General features: G+C 41.7%; 2 protein-coding genes across 5 annotated transcripts in view; one reads left to right on the plus strand and one right to left on the minus strand.

Moving 5' to 3' along the window:
- LNX1 (ligand of numb-protein X 1) overlaps positions 1 to 9,229 on the minus strand; it is a 195,067-nt gene extending 185,838 nt beyond the window's left edge. Inside the window, exon 1 of one of the 2 annotated variants that reach the window (XM_050790567.1) lies at positions 8,882 to 9,229. The gene's annotated coding sequence lies outside the window, so the exon portion shown is untranslated. The remainder of the gene's footprint in view (positions 1 to 8,881) is intronic. The other variant, XM_050790565.1, reaches the window with a different exon arrangement.
- LOC126954756 (60S ribosomal protein L14-like) overlaps positions 1 to 19,835 on the plus strand; it is a 1,186,913-nt gene that overhangs the window by 804,024 nt on the left and 363,054 nt on the right. The gene's annotated exons all lie outside the window — the stretch shown is intronic.

Raw genomic sequence — 19,835 nt, forward strand, 5'->3', positions numbered from 1 at the left:
TCTGTTGTTCAGGCTGATCTCAAACTCCTGGGCTCAAGCGATCCTCCTACCTCAGCCTTCCAAAGTGCTGGGATTACAGGGGTGAGCCACCACCCCTGGTTAAGAAACCTTGGTCTTTATGATCTAATCAGGTGTCAAGCAGAGTGGACAGAAGGTGGCTGATGTAGAGTCTGAGAAAGGGGTTCTTTGTTCATTAATCCAAGAAGGCCGTGATATAGACATAGAGATAGGGTAACAAAATTCAGGGGACTGAAGAACCGGCTGCCCAAGGCCTCTTGCCCTCTCTCTTCCCTTTCTCCTCATTTTCCTTCTCCCTTCTGTTAAGAGCTTTGGAGTGTAACAGACCTGGTTTCAAACCCAGGTCCTGCTGCCTGGTAACCTTGGGCAACTTGCTAAAGCTTTTTGAACCTCAGTTTCTTCACCCGAAACACGGAAATAACAATAGTACTTTTCAGAATTATGAAAATTAAACAAGAGAAGTCAAACCACGTAAAAAGTTTGTTGGGGCCTAGCACACGGGAAGAATTCAGTAAGTGACAGTGATTATTATTATTCCATGAATGGAGCATGTCCTGACACAAAGCACCTTGCCAGCTGCGTTCTCTCGCCACTCAGCAACAGTTGGTGTCAAATTTTTATTAGTCTACAAAATCATTTACTCTAAAAGTCTTTTTAACGGTAACCCCTGCTCCTCAAAAGCAAAACCCAGTGGATAGATTGCACTTACTATGTTTTGTACTTCAGTCTAGTGATAAAAAAAAGTAAGTGGAGGCCAGGCACGGTGGCTCACATCTATAATCCATCCCAGCACTTTGGGATGGGGAGGCGGGTGAATCACTTGAGGCCAGGAGTTTGAGACCAGCCTGGCCAGCATGACGAAACTCTGTCTCCACTAAAAACACAAAAATTAGATGGGTGTGGTGGCATACTCCTGTAGCCCTAGCTACTTGGGAGGCTGAGGCATGAGAATTGCTTGAACCTGGGAGGCAGAGGGTTGCAGTGAGCCGAGATCATGCCACTGCACTCCAGCCTGGGCAACAGAGTGAGAGTCTATCTCAAAAAATAAAAAATAAAACAAAATAAAATAAAAACACCCCAAAACAAGAAATAAATGGAAGGTGACTTAAGCTAGACTGATGTATTCTATACTGAAGTATTTATGTACCTGTGTTGACATATGCCTATATGTCAGTTTATGGTCCATGATGAGAAATTTACACAATGAAGTTTATCAGAAAACACACCACTGGCTGGGATTCTCATAGCAAATACCTGGGAACTCATGGGCTGCCCTATTCCAGGAGGGAACAGGATTCCATGTCAAGTGATTTGGATAGTGTCCCAGGTTGGGTAGGTTACCCTGGCACCAGCAGGGCCTCCTTGCCAGATGGCCAGGCAGAGACTGGGAGGTTCCTGCTAGAGGGAGCTCAGAGTATTTATGGAAGGTCATTGTTACCAACTCAGAGAACCAGTTCTGTGAGGTTGGCTCAAAGGGCATGTTTAACCAGAGTAACAGAGAAGTGTGGTAACGGGGAGGAGGAAGTCTGGGTAAGGATTACAAGTAGCACAGTCAAAGTGTGCTTCTCAGTTTTCAACAGAGTGAGGGAGAAGTAGTGCGGTGGCCCCAGCCCTGAGACCTAACTCCTTGATTCTTGCCAACAGCAGGAGAGTGAGCCCAGGCATCTCCAGAAAGCCAAAAGATGATCCAGGTGATAAGGGCACAGCCAGGCAGTATCCACGCCAAAAAAGAACAGAAAGTTTGGCTTAACTCTATTTTTGCCCATGTTTTTCTCCTGGGGCAGGAGTGTACCTAAAAACACTCTGGGATACACAGTGGCACTTACACAAATTAAGAATCCAGGGGAAGGGCTCCTTTGGCAAGGGAACTCTCAGGAGGATTAGGAGACTGGAGCCATGACAGAGCTCCCCAGGAACATTCTAGAAGACAGGCTAGGTTTCCTGGCCTTTGGTCACCAGCCTGGAATTTGGCAGAGCCCTCTGGTGCAGAGGGTGAATGAAGATATTTGGTCACTGCCTTCCCTCCGGTGGGCTGTTCTCAGCATTAAGGTGTCAGTGTGCACTACCATTAGGGTTACCCAGTGAAGGCTATTCCAGAAAAGGGAAGGAAGATTTGCCTACTCAAGCCCAAAGAGCAAGGGCTACTGAAATTGCCTTCCGAGTAATAGGAGTGGCAGACATTGAGGAATGTTGCAAAGAACTGTTAATTATAATCTTTACTTTCTCTCTAACCAGCTCAGAAAAGAGCTTTATGGGAGGAATATAGTTTGAATGAGAGGCATTCTGTTCATTCTCCTAAATACTCTGTGGATTGAGATCAGCAGGAACAAGAAGGGGTCTACATGGCATTATCTTGGCCTCTCACATGACTGCCTTTCCTGAGTTTAGTTTAGGTGAAGTATGTCACTAGAAAAAAATATCAGGCATGTTTGCATCTGTAGGACTTGTGTCTCAATAAAGATGTTTTGAATGAATACCTGAAACCATGTGAAATACCAGACTCCTGGGCATGCATTGGTGAGGATATTGATTACTATTTCATACTGATTACTATTTCACTCAGAGTTCCCTTATAAAGCTGATATACTCAATTTCTACTCCAAGTCAGATGAGGAAAGCTTGGTACTTATAAAGGAATTGCTTTATTTATTCCTTTCTGAAAAATAAGAATGATGTAATTGGGGATATTTCCCTTTTGCTTTGGTTGCCAGGAAGCTCAGTTGAATCTGATGTCCAACTATACCAATCATGAAGGCTCTTACGACATACATACCTGGTTTCTATTTCCGTTGGTCTTATCATCCTATTCTCATATTTCCCTTGTTCTTGATTTAAATTCTTGTTTATATTTCCCATGATTTTATGGCAGAGCTCCAACCCTGAGGTGCCTCCAATGTCAGTAAATGCCTGGAGTGGAGTAATAGCGCATGGTGCGGACTGTGGCAAATGGAGAGAGCTCTTCCTTGGCCACTCTGATAAACTAACATGGATCCCCTACCCCACTCTGTCTCTATCCTCTAACCCTGCTTTATTCATATCCTCTACCCTGCTGTATTCATAGCACTTACAATTTCCTGTAATTATCTTACTTACCTGTCTACTTGGTTATTATCAGTCTCACTTCTGCTCTATTCCCAGAATCCAGAACAGTGCCTGGCAAGAACTGTCACCCAATCTATATTTGTTTGCTGAGGGAATGAACAAATATAGGACCAACATGGCCAGAGTTTCCTATGTTTTAAAAAACTTGAAATTTGAATTTTTACATGAAATCTCCTGATTGTTAGATGTTTAGTAGCTAATATAAAAAATTAAAAACACTATGCTGGCCAGAAATGAGCCATGCTAATGTGGGGCCATTGTTCAACTTTCTATTCTCCAGTTGGAGCAACCAGAGTTTCTTTGTAGAATAAAGTGGTATATAAATAAATGAAAACACACATCTGTTTCACATTTTACAAAGCATTGCCACCCACTGTTAATTTTTCACTATTATTTCATTATTGTTCCAATTTAACATGAGTAAATAAACCACTCCCACCCCTTTGCCCTGGAGTTGAAATGAACCTGCCCATTTAGAAGTGGAGGAAGCTGTAAAAGGCAGGAAGTGTCCCGGCAGCCAGAGCTGGCCTCCTGGTCAGGCGTTCAGGAAAGAGGAAGGAAAGGTTCTCCGTGCTCCATTTTTTCTCTTATTCCTGTCCCAGCACCAGAGGTTAGGCTGATGCTTCATCTGACAGAGGCTGTGACCTCGAATTCACATGCAGCCTCACGCTGGGTCTGTTTCTATAAATTTTGTGTGCAGAACTAGACTATCAGTGTGCGTGTTTCTTACAATCCTTTCACATACAACCTTTGGCTCACCCGCCCCCTGTCAAGAACTGCAATCCTAAATGTTTTAGTAATGTGCACACACAAACACACACACAATGAATAATTAAGCATAATGCAGAGTGTCTCTTTTATTTCTGCATAGTTAGTGTAATATTAATCTTATTTGTTTTAGGAAGCAATCTCTCTCTTTTTCTCCCTTTCTCTATAATTGGTAGACTTGTCAGTTCTTTGTGATTTAACAATGTCTCAGCCAATGATAGAGAATATAACCAAGTTCTAACCAAGAGATATTTTTCTGTATATATTTATTTTCTCAGAGAAGAAGTCTGCTGTTTTCCCAAGAATCATTGGTACACCTTGTTAAGAAAAAAAAAAGCCGGGATTCATTGGCATTTTTTACTTATGGTAAAATACACTAACATGAAACTTGCCATCTTAACAATTTTTAAGAGTACAGTTCAGTAGTGTTAAGTACATTCACAATGTTGCATAACTGTCACCACCATCCATCTCTAGATCTTGCAAAACTGAAACTCTTCACCCATTAAACAGTAACTCTCCATTCTTCACCCATTAAACAGTAACTCTCCATTCGCCCTTTCCCTCACCCCCCAGCTACTGCCATTCAACTTTCTGTCTCTATGAATTTGACTACTGTAAGTACCTCATATAAGTGGAATTATACAGTATTTGTCCTTCTGAAACTGGCTTTATTTCATTCAGTATAACATCCTCAAGTTTCAACCATGATGTGGCATGTGCCAGAGTTTCCTTCCTTTTTAAGGCTGAATTTATCCCATTGTTTGTGTATACTACATTTTGTTATCCACTCACTGGACACTTGGGTTGCATATACCTTTGGGCTATTGTGAATAACGCTGCCATAAATATGGGAGTACAAATATCTGTTTGAGTCCCTACTTTCAATTCTTTTGGCTATATACCCAGAAATTGAATTGCTGGGCCATTGACAATTCTATTTTTCATTTTTTGGTGAACCACCATACCATGTTACACAATAGCTGTACCAGTCTACATTTCCATCAACAATGCACAGGCGTTCCAGTTTCTCCATGGCCTTCACAACATTGGGTATTTTGCAATTTTTTTTTTTTAACTTGATAGTAGCCATGCTAATGGGTGGGAGGTGGTATCTCATTGTGATTTTTGATTTGCTTTTTCCTAACCATTAGTGATGAGGATCTTTTCCTGTGCTTATTAGCCATTTATATATCTTCTTTGGAGAAATGTCTATGCAAGTCATTTGCCCATTTTTGAATTGGGTTGTTTTGTGTTGTTGTTGAACTGTAGGGGCTCCTTACATATTCTGGATATTAACCCCTTCTCAGATAGATGATTTGCAAATGTTTTCTCTCATTCTGTGGCCTGTCTTTTCACTCTGTTGTTTGTGTCCCTTGGTGCCCAGACATTTTTTATTTTGATGTATCATTGGTATTTTTGTGCTTCCATTTTTGTCTCCTCTGGCTCTAAGGGAGGTGGACTGTGGGGGAAGGAGAACTGCCTCACAGCTCCAACAACGGGGGCTGAAAGGCCACTGGAGAAAGGTCACTAAGTCCTATGGCAAATAGACTTTCAGAACAGTTTCAAAAACTCCCTCACTCTTGCCCTTCTATCCCCTTGAACACATTCAGGGTGCAGAATTGCTTTAGTGATAATTGAATCTCAAGATGGTTTCCCTCCAGCTTTGGGGTTATCAGGACAATCATGACAATTACTACTGGCCTGAAACCCACTGAGTGTGTACAATGGCCACTCCTAACAGATCATGGTGAATGAAAAACCAATAGAAGAGAGGAGGTCTCCTTAGCATACAGGGCAATGCTGGGACCTTTGGAGGCTGAAATGATAAAAAAATTATGGTGCCTCTAACCCAAAATATGTCAAAAGATAAGCAACAGTAAGGCATAAAATGAATCCAAAAGGTTCTAATTTTGCTCAGGATAACAACATCAGAGTTTCTTTTACAATGCCAAAATCTATTCTTTTAAATTTCTGTCTTTTAATTAATTCATTATATTTTGGGGTGCTTCTGGTTCGCCAGTGCCCTAACGCCTTTTTGATCTACCTGCTGGAAAATAACAGTTTTGTTATTATTGTTTTCCATATGCTATGCATTTTTGTGTACACTATGTAAAAGAATAATTTAATCATGTCAATCCCACGAGGTGACTACTATTACAGTCTCTAGCTTTACAGTGAAGGAAACTGAGGCAGAGTATTACCTTGCCGAAGATTCAACAGCTATAGATCAACAAATCCTGGGTCACAGAACCAGGATTTAAACTCTGGAAGTCTGGCTCCAGAGCTCTTGTCCTAAAGTCTAAAATCCAGCACCACTGGCTCACCTCCACAGCCTGCACCTGCCTGGACAGCTCCTCCTCTTGCCTCTGGCCTTGCACCAGCCACCCTGAGGTAGCTCCTGAAATTCTCTATCCGTTACACTCTTTCATCCTTCCTGCACATCATTCCCTTTACCCCCCTTCTAGTCAGTCTTTACCTTGTTAATTTCTGCCCATTTAGGATTCCCCTTGGGTATCTCCTCTGTGCCCACCCAGTCTGAGCTAGGTGCCCTCTGATGACAGGCTGTGTAGGCTCTCATTGCACTTGGCCACATGGAATGGAAATTTATGGCTTGTCTGCTTCCCACAGTGGACTGGGAGTTCCTTGAGGGTGGTGACTAAGGTTTTAAATCTCTATGTCCCACCCTAACCAAGCACCAGTTATCTTGTAAGTGCTTCATATCTGTTGTTAAGTAAATGAATAATGGAGAACCTAGACAAGGACTTGACAGAGAAGCAAAAGGAACAGTGACTACCCAAATAGTACTTTTCACCCCTGGAAATGTTGTTACTACCCCGAGCATACAGTGAGCAGCCCACATCCATATAGATCAGCAGACCAAGTGGAATAGAATGAATGGAATGAGCCTGGCTTCTTCAGGCCTGATGCTGAGGACATGTGCCCTACCTGTATGGAGGAGATAGCTCTATCCCCCTCCAAAGACAGTGACAACACAGGTACATACACAAATGTATAGCATGTGTCACAGTCCTTAAAGACATTACATAGGGCTGAGCAAAGTAGGCACCTGTGCGGGTGTGGAGGACATATGGTAGCTCCAGAATTCCAGGAGCCAGCTCAGGGCGGCCCAGAACAAAGCGTCAGGGCCTAAGCAGGGTGCGGAGGGCGTCTGCATGGGGCAGGGGACAGTGTCATGATGGCAGTTGATGACATTTGGGGGATTGAGTGAATAAGCATATAATATATTAAGGATAATGGGAGCCAGCTTCTGATGAATGTTAGAGAAGGGAGTTACAAATGTAGAAAGGGAGTGTTGGATTGGAATTGGAAGTATGAATTGGAAGTATGAATTGGCAGTATGAATTTATGGCTTTCAATACATATAGATTAATATAGAAATAAATAGATACGTAAATAGAGGAGGAAACTGGGATTCAAAATTAGATCTGTCTAGCTCTTTTCACTGATCTATACTACCGCCCTACACATAGGGCCTCTGCTGTGAAAACTCTGCCCCCTTCCCTGTCCCCCCAGAACCCCAACCCTAACTCACACAGACTTAAAAGATTCCACCCTCGTGGTTCCAGAGCATGCATCACACCTCATGTCATTAGCTGCACACAACTAACTCATGACGTTTTGATTACACTGAGGGTAGGCCTCCTCTTATCTGTATTCCCTGCATCTCCCTTGGAGCCAAGCACATGGTCATCACACTAGTTAGTATTAATATTTATTGTGCAGTTGTTATGCATCAGGAAAGACTTCCCATACATAATCATTCACAGCTGAAGACAACCTTATGAGGGATGTATTACCATCATTCTCATTTTACATATTGGCAAGGTGAGGTTAGCGGTGTTAACTGAGGTACTCCAAGATGCAGAGCTAGTGGGAAGTAGAACCAAGAGTCAAGGCCAGACAGTCTAATTCCTCAGGCTGTGCTCCTTGCCCCCAGCTCTGCCACCATGGACTTGGTGTAAGTAAATGTTCACTCAACAAATTCCTCCCGGAGGATTTGTGTATCTGAATGCTCTCCCTCAATCCAAGTCCACTCTTTATGCTGAGCTTACTTGAAGCTCACCTCTTTAGGGAAGCCCCCACCCCGCCATCCTACTCTGCACTGCCTCAGCATTCCTTGGGCACAGGACTTGCACCACGCCCTGACATATGAGCCAGTCAGTGTTGGAGCAGGGAACATAGTTTATCGACATTTGTTGAACTGAATTCAATGCCCAGGAATGGAAGTAAACAGGAATACATGACAAGGTGGTGTATTGTACAGGATACTGTGGCTATCTATTTCTGGATTTTCCTGAGAGTTCCAATTTCTAAAATTCCATCCTCTCATCAGACCATTTGTCAGAATACATGGCCAAGAATGTAGTCTGGAATTTTCTGTAAAGAGTAGGGTCACCATTCTACTGAAAAGAGATAGGAATGAAGACAGGATGTGCTGCTGGTCACCCACAACTCTACACATCCATGAGCAGGTCACAGCTTCTCTCAACCTCTTTATCCATGGGTAAAACTACAATGCAACACCTACTCCTACTGTGGAATGAAACAAAGTCTGTGTGTGAATGTGTTTTAAATACCGATAAAGAATATTGTCGCATAAACCCAGTTACTGTTAGTGGGATTACTTATATTTTTACTGATCTGTCTGGCAAGTCGTTTTCATTTGTCAAAGTAAATAAGCTTTGAATGAAGGCCACTGCAGAAAAAAATAGGGTATAAAGAGAGGAAATGCCAAGGCGTTTCTAGTGTTTTCAAAAAGACACACCTAGATATTTCCATCTTTTAGACTCTCCTCAGTTTGGGGTGTGTGTGTGTGTGTGTGTGTGTGTGTGAGAGAGAGAGAGAGAGAGAGAGAAAGAGAGAGAGAGAGAGAGAGAGAGAGGTGAGAACTGGGGGCTGAGTGGGCAGAGGTGACGTTTTTAAAAAATGGTATGAGATTCTACCTTGTAGAGGAACTAGGCCATCTTACCTTCGCTGTATTGCGGATCAGTTCCCAGCTGTGTGAAGTCTCAGGTGATAGTCCGTTTGAGAGATGAGTTTTGCTGGCTTAGCAGTAGCTCAGGAAATTTTTCTTTCTCTTTCCAGTATTCTGTGTCCCAGCTATGCATGAAAACTGCTCCACCATTGTACATGCAGGGGTTAACCAGGGCATCCCCTGTCCCTTCTGCAAGGCTTTGGGTAGAGCAGATTCATAAAACTGAGAGCAGCTATGGAGAGCTTAGCGGGAGAGTGGTCCCCTGCAGAGCAGCATGCATTAGCATCAGTGACAAATCTATTCTGGTTTGGATGGGGCTGAGACGCCCCTGAACTTCCTTCTGCTTTTGCCAAAAGCCAAGATCCTTTTGTTCACCTTTAGGGTTGCCAAGTCAGGCCTACCTCGCCCCTAGATGTTGTTTCCTGTGGGCAATGGGAAAATGATCTTGGAGCCAGAGAAGGGAAATCAACAAGGAAATAAACACAGGGTCACCACACCTTCAGGCCATCATTAGGTCTGGAACATTATCATGCTAATAGGCAGGGGCTGCTGACTGGACAGGCCCTAGAATCCTGGGCATCTTTTATTTTTGAATATGAAAAGGGACATGTACCAAAATCTATATCAGGCAAATAAGTAGTTCTGACTTGTTCCAATACCTTGCCAAAACTTTCAAAGATTTTCTCTCGGCAGTATTGCTCATAACTGAACACTGGCTAATGTTTGTGGACAAAGAAAAAGACTGAGCAAGTTTGTGGCTGATACTACTTAAGACTCTTAACTCTAAAGATACAGAATGATTGTTTAAATAAGGATTTCTTCTGCTCATTCTTCAGCATTACCATCGTCATCATTGTCAGCCGCTGCAACATCTTTGCTAACATTTATTAAGTGCTTACTGCCTACCAGGTTCTGTAGTAATTACCTGACCTGCATTATTTAATTTAATTCTCAACAGAATCTATAATTATCACTCCCATTATATAGATAAAGAAACTGAGGATTAGAGAGATTAAGTCGTTCCTGCAAAGTGACCCAGCTAGTTAAAAATGTAAACGTTGCGCTTCTGGAAGTGTGCTTTTCTGAGTTTTGCTTTTCCCACTGGTTTGCTTAAGCACTTCTGTGGGATGACAGCTCCAGTGATGGCCAAAGATTTTGCTTAAATAAGTGATAAGCTCTGGGAATTCGATTCTAAGTAGAAATGTGAATAATTAGTGAATTAAGTAGTCTCTTTCCAGAGATGTGAATCGGGAGCTCGGTGTTATCTTATGTATGTGCAACATGCAAGAAAGACACATGGAGTGCAGGTACTTGTGGCTCCCTAATTACAGGTGGTGCCGCTGGCTGCGGTGCCTTCAGCTCTCCACTGTGACTCTGATTTACAAACAAGGAAGTACACTGCAAATTCCTTGGCCTCTGTGTGCATTTTGGTCATGGCCTGATTGCCACTTTGTCCCTTTGACTTTCGGAGCCAGCTGCTACAAGTTTCTTTTAATCAATAATCCACGGAGTGAATGAGGCAAAATTGCCAACCTGGAAAATTCTGCCTGGTGAGATGAAGTCAGCACATGTATTTTCAGTCCTAAGGTCACACTTCTGACTCTTTTTGGTTCTACCCCTAATCTTTATTTTCAATTGCTAGCACTTAGCTCTCTTGTGTCATGGCGGTTACCCAGGGCAGCTGGCATCTGGTCAAACAAAAGTAAAACAGTTAATTAGGAACCAAAAGGATGCCCTCCAGTGGGCTCAAGTTTTCTGTTTTCATAAACATAAGAGTTGTGACATCAGGGCAGTTGCACATTCTTATCACCCTTGGATTTATTTGGTGATGCTTTGGGGGTATTTTGCCCTAAGGCTGCATGAGCCTTTACACTTGAGGTTGGTCAGCTTTTTGTTCTTAATAGAGACTAAAGACTTATTTACTGGAGTGATGGTAATAAAGAGAAACAAGTCTGGGCATTTAGTTATCATTTCATTTTTTCTCCCAGAGGTTTATAACTAAGTTCAGTTTTTAGATATGTTTATGGACTCTGGTCTTGGAGTTCTTTGATGAGGAAGGGTAATTTATAACAGTCAAATGGGCCTTTTCAACCTTATCACATGAAATGAAAAACCACAATGTTGGAAAGGAGCTGATGTAATAGAGACTTTCAAGCTCCTCATCTGCTTCATGGCTTTTCACCAACAGGAAATAATGATGGCAGATTTGGGGACTGTCGTAAGCATTGGGGTTTTCTATTCAGAAAGGTAAGGTAGATGGATTTTATTTCTCCTTTCTCATCTGCAAGCAACCGGATTAGCACTGATTGATTTGGTTCCAAGAATTGAATCCATTCCGAGATTGACAACACACACACATACCTCCCAAATCTGGTTTTTTGCACGGTCATGTAACCAAGGCAGCTGACAGTTTAAAACTGGAAACAAAGAGAAGTCATGAATGAAAAGCACGGCGTATTAATGTAGCTTTACAAGTGTGCCCTTTCCAAAGCCAGGATTACTCATTCCCTGGCAGCCCACAGCATGAAGACCTGAGTCTGCTCAAACTCCATGGATTTAGAGTGTCACTTCCATTTGGTGTGGGATTTTCCGGAGAGAGGCTCCAACTCAGCAGAAATGTCCAGCTATAATTAAAATCTTTGTCATTATGAAGCAAATATACACCACAGAGGGGAGAATGGCTCATTTTTAGTGTCCCAGAAAAGTCACAAGTATCATACCCAGTTCCATGCAGAGAAAACTTCCTCATTATTGGTGCATTTTGAGGATGCATTAAAGGGACATTAAATCTCAGAAATGTGAAATGACAGTGGAGACATTTCCATCTTCTAATTGTGATAAAGAAATCAGAACCTGAGCTAGCTTTCTCTCATGTCCATTTTCACTCTTATGAGATGCTCAGGGTGAAAATGAGTTTATGTTAACAGGAGGGAGAAAATGGTTTCTTTGAACCATTATGACCTGGTTGCTTTCCTTTCTCTCCTCTAATGGTAAACTTTAGTGTACTCACGTGTACCTACAAGTGGGGAAGGCAGTGAGGAGCCCAAAGCCTCACCCCAAGGCTTCAGATATCGTTTTTCTGCCAACGATCCCCATATTTGTATCTCAAGCTCAGACTCTCTTCTGAGCTTCCAACTGCATTCTCAGTGTCTCATAGCCACCTCAAACTCCACACAGCCAAAGCCAACGCATCATCTTCTCTTCCTGCCTCGCCTCATGTTTCCCCATCTCATCCATCCAAATGCTGCAGCCTGGGAGTCACCTCTACAGGGCCCATCCCTCAAGTCCCACATCCAATCCATGAAGTACGTTCCATCAGTTGCACCTTCAAAATTATATCCGTTTCAATAACTGCCCTCTGTTTCCACTCCCACAACAGTCTGAGCCTCTGCTGCTCTTATCTGAATTTCTGCAGTGGTCTCTTCATAAATCTTCCTGCTTCCCTTCTTGCCCCTCGTCCCTCTATCAAATCTGCACTCCACATTCCAGCTGAATTAGACTTTTAAAATAAAAGTAGGTCAGCTCATGCCATTAGCCTATCTAGAGGCATCAACGTTCTCCACTGCACTCAGGAGGAAACACAAAACCCCTGGCGTGGCCACTAGGTTTGGCTTAACATGCTGCCTGCTCACTTCTCCAGCATTATCTCAGCACGCTCCCTTCTCAGTGTACTTGGACCACAGAATGCACCACTGCTGGCAGTGTCTTTAACACACCCGGCTCTTCTCCATCTCGCAGGCTTTCCTGTTCCTGGACTGGTCTTTACCCTTTCTCTCTCACACACAGACTATCTCTTACTGCCTAACTAACTCTTTCTCATCTTTCAGGTCACAGCTCAAAAGTCATTTCCTAGAGATACCCCACAACCCCGTCTCTTGCCCTCATTTCCTTTGTAGCACTTGATACTACATGTATTTATTTGCCTATTTTGCCTAATATTTATTTAACTTATAATTTACCCACTTACAGAGACCCCTCCCTCCAAAACAAGGTTTCCTTCCATGAAGTCAGGAGCTAGGTCTATTTTGTCCACAACTATATGTCCAAGGCCTGCCTGCTGCACAATACATTCTAAATAAAACAAAAATGCTGAATGAAGACATGCGTAATTGAATGAGATAATCTTTTTTCTCTCAATTCAGGTCAGTTAAGGAAACTTAGTTTCTTAAATAGTTGTTGAGAGGTACTCACATGTTTTTATTCACATACAGATCTAGTTTTCCCTGTGCAGATGTAGAGAATTAGCAAATAATTGTGGTCTAGAGAATCTACCAGAGTCCTCCTTTCAGAGGAACCACTTTCTGTTGCCTCTGGGAGCGCTGTTCTACAGCGCGGGGAAGAGATGGGGAAGAATCAGAAAATAAAGGCTTCTGGCTTTTCAAGTTAGATTTTGTAATTCATTTTCCATGAAAACGATAGGGCCAAGTGGAAACTGTAGTGTTAGAAAAGTTTCTGGTGGCCAGCTCTGGGAAACCAAACACCATTTAGATTTAGAACATCAGTTTACGGGAAGAAATGTGTTCCAAATTCTAACAATCAACATATCCTCCAAAAATGACTCGGAACAAAAACTCTAAGTGGGGAGTTTGCCTGTTTTGTGTTTTAGATGAATTTGCAAAAATACTGTGACTCATCACCAGCCACACCCTCCCCGGCTCTCATCTTAATTTGGGTTCTGGTTAGCATGCATTGGACAACATTGGGATTGCCTCCGAGATAATTTATTCACACAGGGATTGTATTTATTTGCATTGAGGCAGAGCCAGGAAACACTTATTTTCTTGTCCATATTAGGAAGTAGCTTCCGATCCACCAAGAAAGTGCAAAATTGAACCATTCTCCTGGCCTCCCCCAAGGTGCCGAGTTAATCCTCGTATTAGGAGTAAAAGCCAATCCGATTGGTGAGATCGGGAGTTCCTGACTAATCTGACTGGCGATATCAGGAGTCCCTGACCAATCAGATTGGTGAGACAGGGTGGCGGACATCCCTTCCCAGGCCCCTCACCTGAGCACTGGAGGATTGCACTGAAAAAGCGAAAGGGCCTCCTCTCGCCTACTGGATTCTGTGTGATGAGACTTGGAGGACATGAAGAGGGTGGCCGTTCAGCCTCTAGTCACCTTGGTGGTTTGTTTGTTTGATGGAGTTTCGCGCTTGTTGCCCAAGCTGGAGTGCAATGGTGGGATCTGGGCTCACTGCAGCCTCTGCCTCCGGGATTCAAGTGATTCTCCTGCCTCAGCCTCCTGAGTAGCTGGGATTACACACGCCTGCTACCATGCCTTTTTTTTTTTTTTTTTTTTTTTTTTTTTGTATTTTTATTAGAGACGGGGTTTCACCATGTTGGCCAGGCTGGTCTCAAACTCCTGACCTCAGGTGATCCACCCGCCTCGGTCTCCCAAAGTGCTGCAATTACAGGTGTGAGCCACTGCCCCCGGCCATCACCCTGTTTTAAACAGGCTGCGCATGCACAGGGATGCCAGCCGACCCGAGACTGGTCTCGGCTCTCTTGCGTTTGTCTTCTTCCCTGTCACTCTTTGATTGGTGTAGTCGGACTCTTGCATACCATAGTTCAGAGAGGACGAGATACACCTTGGAGTCATTTGTAATCCAGCTCCTCAGAAACCTGATACAATCTTTAATATCCCCTATTGGCTTTTTATTTCTGTCCTCAGCCAGAATGGAACTCTCCATCCTCAACCTCCAATTTTCAGTCATTTGGATTGTACTTTACATTGTTTTTTCCATAAACTTTGCTATACCTATGTATAAAATTCTTGTGAAAATAAATCTAGTGCTCGTATTAGAAAGTGTATATATCAAGTGTTTGCCTAGTCTGCAAAACCAGTGTTAAAACAAAATATTCCTGCTTTCTAGATTTTTCAAGGAAACAGGCAAATTCCCTGAGGAATTTTATATTAAGGGGCTTTGCCAAGGAGTCAATCCAATCAAGTGTGCACCCATGTATTTTATCTCTGTAGCTAGCATTTCTGCTCTATACTTTTGTCATCATTTAAATAGTTTTGCAGTGCTTTGTTGACATAGAATTATTCCATCATGTCATTGAAGAGAACCAGGCCTAGAAAGATGTGGTGGCTTGCCCAAAATCACAGTGAGTCTTGGAGCTGGGCACACAAATCCAACATCCAGCTCTCAAATCTGCCCTCTACAAATCCCAGATTGCTTGCAGAGGCTGCAGTTTCCTTCTAAAAACAGTTCTTAGGAAAATTCAGCTTGCTGTTTTGGGGGAAGTGTCATCTTTTTCCTATCTTTATGCCGAAGGTATGTCACTTGATCTTGTCTTGAAGGAGATTTTTGGGCAGAGATTGGGCTAACAGCCTTGAGGATAAATGAAATGAATTGTTGCATCAAGAAAATCAGATTTTCTTTGCAATGCCTCCAAGTTTTTCATCAGGGTAGGAAGAACATACAGATTTGAACTTTTCACTAAGTTATAAATTTTAGCCATTTTGAGCAATCTGGTTCCTAGGGGTCAGGAAGATGTCACCTTTATGACACATTTCTTTATTTCATGCCTTTTTAAAAGAATTAAGGACATTTCACTTTGAAGTAAAACTACCTCCTCCGAGGCTCTGTGTAATGTGGAGTATTGTACATTCTGGCATAGTCATGGTGAAGAGAACCAAGCTGTCATTTATTAGGCAAAGGCTGTAGCCTCCTCTAGGATTTTGTTTCCAGCCCTGAGGACACTGTCAACGCTTAATAAATGAAGAAAAACAGCAATAATAAGTATCATGAATGGAAAGAACAATGTGGAAGGCACTCCAGACTTCTTTTCTCCACGAAGAAATTTCTGAAGTTATCTTAGACTTTGGAAAAAATCCCAAGATACTATTAATATAATGACACTTACCTCTATTTTCAGGGGACAAAATCCTTTAGACTTCTTATTTTGAGAAGACCTGGTTGATTGTACTGATTAATTAATTGGGTTGGCTGATTTTCAAAACTTCATTGCCATGAAAAAGCAACTGGAAAACATTTTCTTTTTAAATGTGGAGTTCTCTAAACTGGTTCAGACAGCTGGACCCCATTTTGTGTTTGTTTTTTCAAACAGATTCTTCGTGCTCTAAACCAGATCCAGCTGTAAGTACTAATTGCATTTCAGTGACTAGGTTGGATGTTGTCTTTTTGAGAAAATTTCATTTAGAAGGAAAACGGATGCTTCAGCCTCACTGCGGTGCATTATTGCTTTTGTCTCAATGTTATACTTTGTCTGAGAGCATTCGTCTTGCTAAACCGAGCCTGTGCTGGTGTTCTGAGCATGTCGTACTGCTATAGGCAGACAATTATGCCAGATGGCCTCTAAAGGCCCTCAAATGTGTTTGTACCTCTTTCCTCACACTACTTCCTCATATGCATGTGTACACACAAATGCTTTGAGATAGCAAGAGAAATTACTTTTTAATTTAAAAAATTATAGAAGTCAAACATTCTCAGTGAAAAAGCCAAAAGTATGAAGAAAAAATACCTCAAGTGAATAGAATAAATTTACCTGCTCCTTTAGTACCCAATAACAACAACACACACATATACACTCAAACGTTCACACATACAAACCCTTATCCCCAGTCTCTAGGGCTAATCTTTTTCTGTCTATGCCACAGATTATTTGCACCTTGTATTTATTATCTAAGGTTGCATAACAAATCACTCTAAAACTCAGTGGCTAAAAATAATGCTAATTTTTTACTATCTCTCACAGTATTCTGTGGATCAGGAGTCAGGGAGTGGCTTTACTAAGTGGTTCTGGCCTGGGGACTCTCATGAGGTTGTAGCCAGATGTTGGCTGAGGATGCAGTCATTTGAAGACATGACTGGGGCTGGAGGACCTGCTTCCAAGATGGCTCACTCCTATGGCTGGCATGATGGTGCCGGCTTCTAGAAGAGGCTTCAGTTTCTCTTCATGTGGGTTTACATAGCCTGCTTGAAAGTCCTCATGGAGTGGTGTCTGACTCCCCGTAAAGAGTGATCCAAGAGAACAAAGTGGAAGGTGCAATGCCTGTTATGATCTACCCTTGGAAGTCATACATCATCACGTCTACTATATTCTTTGGTCAGTCAGGCTAGGCCTGGTTCAGTGTGAGAGGTGACTACAGAGAAGTGCACATTCCAGAAAACAAGCATAATTTGGGGCGATTTTAGATGACAGCTACCACAGAGCTCCCATTAAGAGGTGGGGTCTACTTCTCCACTCCTTGAATCTAGGCAAGCCTGACAATGTGCTTTGTTCATAGAGGTTGGTAGAAATGATATGGAATACTATGTGGTCATAAAAAGGAATGAAATTATGTCCTTTGCAGCAACATAGATGCAGCTGGAGGCCATTATCCTAAGGGAATTAATGCAGGAACAGAAAACCAAATACTGCATGTTTTCACTTATAAGTAGGAGTTAAACTTACCCGTGGGCATAAATATGGGAACAATAGTCAATTGGGACTATTAGTGGGGTACTAGAAGGGACAGGGGGCAAGAGTTGAAAAACTATTTGTTGGATACTATGCTCACTACACGGGTAATAGGATTATTTGTACCCCAAACCTCAGCCTTATGCAATATACCCGTGTAACAAACTTGTTCATGTACCACCTGAATCTAAAATAAAAGTTGAAATTTTTTTTTTTTTAAAAAAGAATGGGAAGGTACCAGAAAAAAATAAAAGAAAAAAAGAAATCGGTAGAAATAAAATTGTGGCAATCCCAAGCTATGGCTCAAGATTTGCCTTTCTGCTTTTATCCTTGAGGATGAGAGAAAGGCCAGGTAGAAAGAGTTGTCCCAGCTGTCCCTGCTTTAGGGACATATATGAGTAAACCCAGCCAACACCATGTCTAGCAGAGATGACTTGTCTTAGCTGAGCCCAACCCAAATTACCAACCCACAAAATCATAAAAAATAAGTGATTGTTGTTTAAAATCACTAAATTTTTTGGGATGGTTTGTTACATAGCAATAGAAAATTGGTACAATATGATAAACAATGGTCTATATTTTATTGTTTTCATATCCAACAATATACTATGGGTATCCTTTCATGTCGGTATGTTTAGCTGTCCGTCATATTTAAAAAATTCCAATATGAAAATGTTATAATATGGAAATGTTCTAATTTTTAACATATTTGCCATGAGTGGACATTTAGGTTGTCCACAAAATTTTTGCTACTGCAAGGAATGCTTTAGGAACATTACCTGTTCTGTTACTTGTTGCTTACATTTGTAGAAGTGAAGTTGCTAGGGAAAAGGGATTAGAGATGTCATCAAATATTTGAAGTGTCAAAAATAGCTGTGCCAATTTCCATCTCACTACTACACTACAATGTATCAAATTTTAAAGGAAAATCCTAAAAGCTTGTTGATGCCCTCTTCCTGAAAATCCAAAGCCAGGAGGTGGTGAAACAGAGCTGAGAGCAGTATAAGACTGTGTGGGACCACTCTTTCCTCTGAAGATGTAGTGAGAACAGACCAAAGAATTCAGAGTAGAAATAAAAAGGGTAGGTATATGAGAGAGGAGTAGGTGGACATGTGGAGGAGGTTGCCTTTTCTCATAGAATCCTGACACTTTTCTATCTCCAAGAACTTTTTCAGAAATAAATTTAATAGACCAGGCTGCCAATTAAAAGCTTTTTTAAAAACAGTATTACAATAATCAGTAGTAAATCTGAAGTATTACAGATAACAGTAGTGGTTAGAGTCTTATACAAACTCAACATTAAGGCCTTAAATCTAACTTGTCAGTCAATTATTTTAGCCAGAGCATTTGCATGGACCCCAGGCCCCCTGGAGGCCCTCTGTGACTCTAGAGGTTCAAATAATGATGCCTAACACCATGTGGCAGATATGATCAAAAGGAATCTACATATATTCCTACATGCATTTAATTCACACAGCAGATGAAGAAACTAAGGCATAGTGGAGTAGCTAGGTAATTTACTGAAGTTTAGGGTGGTAATAAGTAGAGGAGCAGAATTTTAATCACTTTGCTCTAAGAAGCTCTGATCATATCAACTTCTGTGTGGCAGACCAGTTGGCTGCTTGCTTCCACCATTCTTCCTTTCTGGAAGAGGCCAGGGATACATTCACTTCCCAGCCTCCCTTACAGCTAGAACATGCACACACGTGACCCAATATTGGCCAATGGGAACTTAGGGGAAGTCAGCTGGGGGACTTCTGGGAAAGATTTTTTTTTTCCTAATAGAAGAAGATGTCTGCAAAGAAACGTCTTTCTCTCTTCCAAATATTGTGGGAGTGTAAATGTGTCGCTTAGAATGTGGCAGTACTTTTGCACCTATGCTGCTAAGCTTGCAGATTGCAGAGGAGAGAGATGGAAAGAGGCTCTATTCTTCATGATGCTCTTGATCTGCTAATCCAAACTCAGCATTGCCTGCCTATCTCTCAGCTTCTTCTCTTGTAAGATTATTAAGTTTCATTTTTGTTTAAGACCACTTTTAGTGGACGTATTCTGTTAGTTGTAGCTGAAAGCAACCTAACTAAAACATTATTACTTTATGCCTCCAAGAATACTTAATGAATTGTAATCTCAGTATTTTGAAACTGTATTTTAAATGGAGCTGGGAAACCCTGTAAGAATACAGAGCACACATTTCATATACAACAATCAGACTCCTGCTTCATTCTGTTCTTTGAGCTGCAAACACAGAAAACATTATTAATGAAAAATTGAGTCATTTTAAAATGAATTTTACTAAAAGTACAAATGAAAAAAAACTAATTCACTTTTTTTAAGCTGGGGAAAACCTAGTTCAAAAAGTGCTAATTTATTTGGCTGTGCAAAGGCCTAGCAGTAGTTGTTGAAATAAGGGGAAATCAGAAATATGAATTGGAAGTACCCCCTGCCGTGGACCAAGAGGTGTATATTTTGCTCTGTACTTTTACCATAACTAGTTTTCAAACTTTTATGTCACTATTCATCAA

The sequence above is a fragment of the Macaca thibetana genome, chromosome 5 (genome assembly GCF_024542745.1).
Source record: "Macaca thibetana thibetana isolate TM-01 chromosome 5, ASM2454274v1, whole genome shotgun sequence".
Lineage (NCBI taxonomy): Eukaryota > Metazoa > Chordata > Mammalia > Primates > Cercopithecidae > Macaca > Macaca thibetana.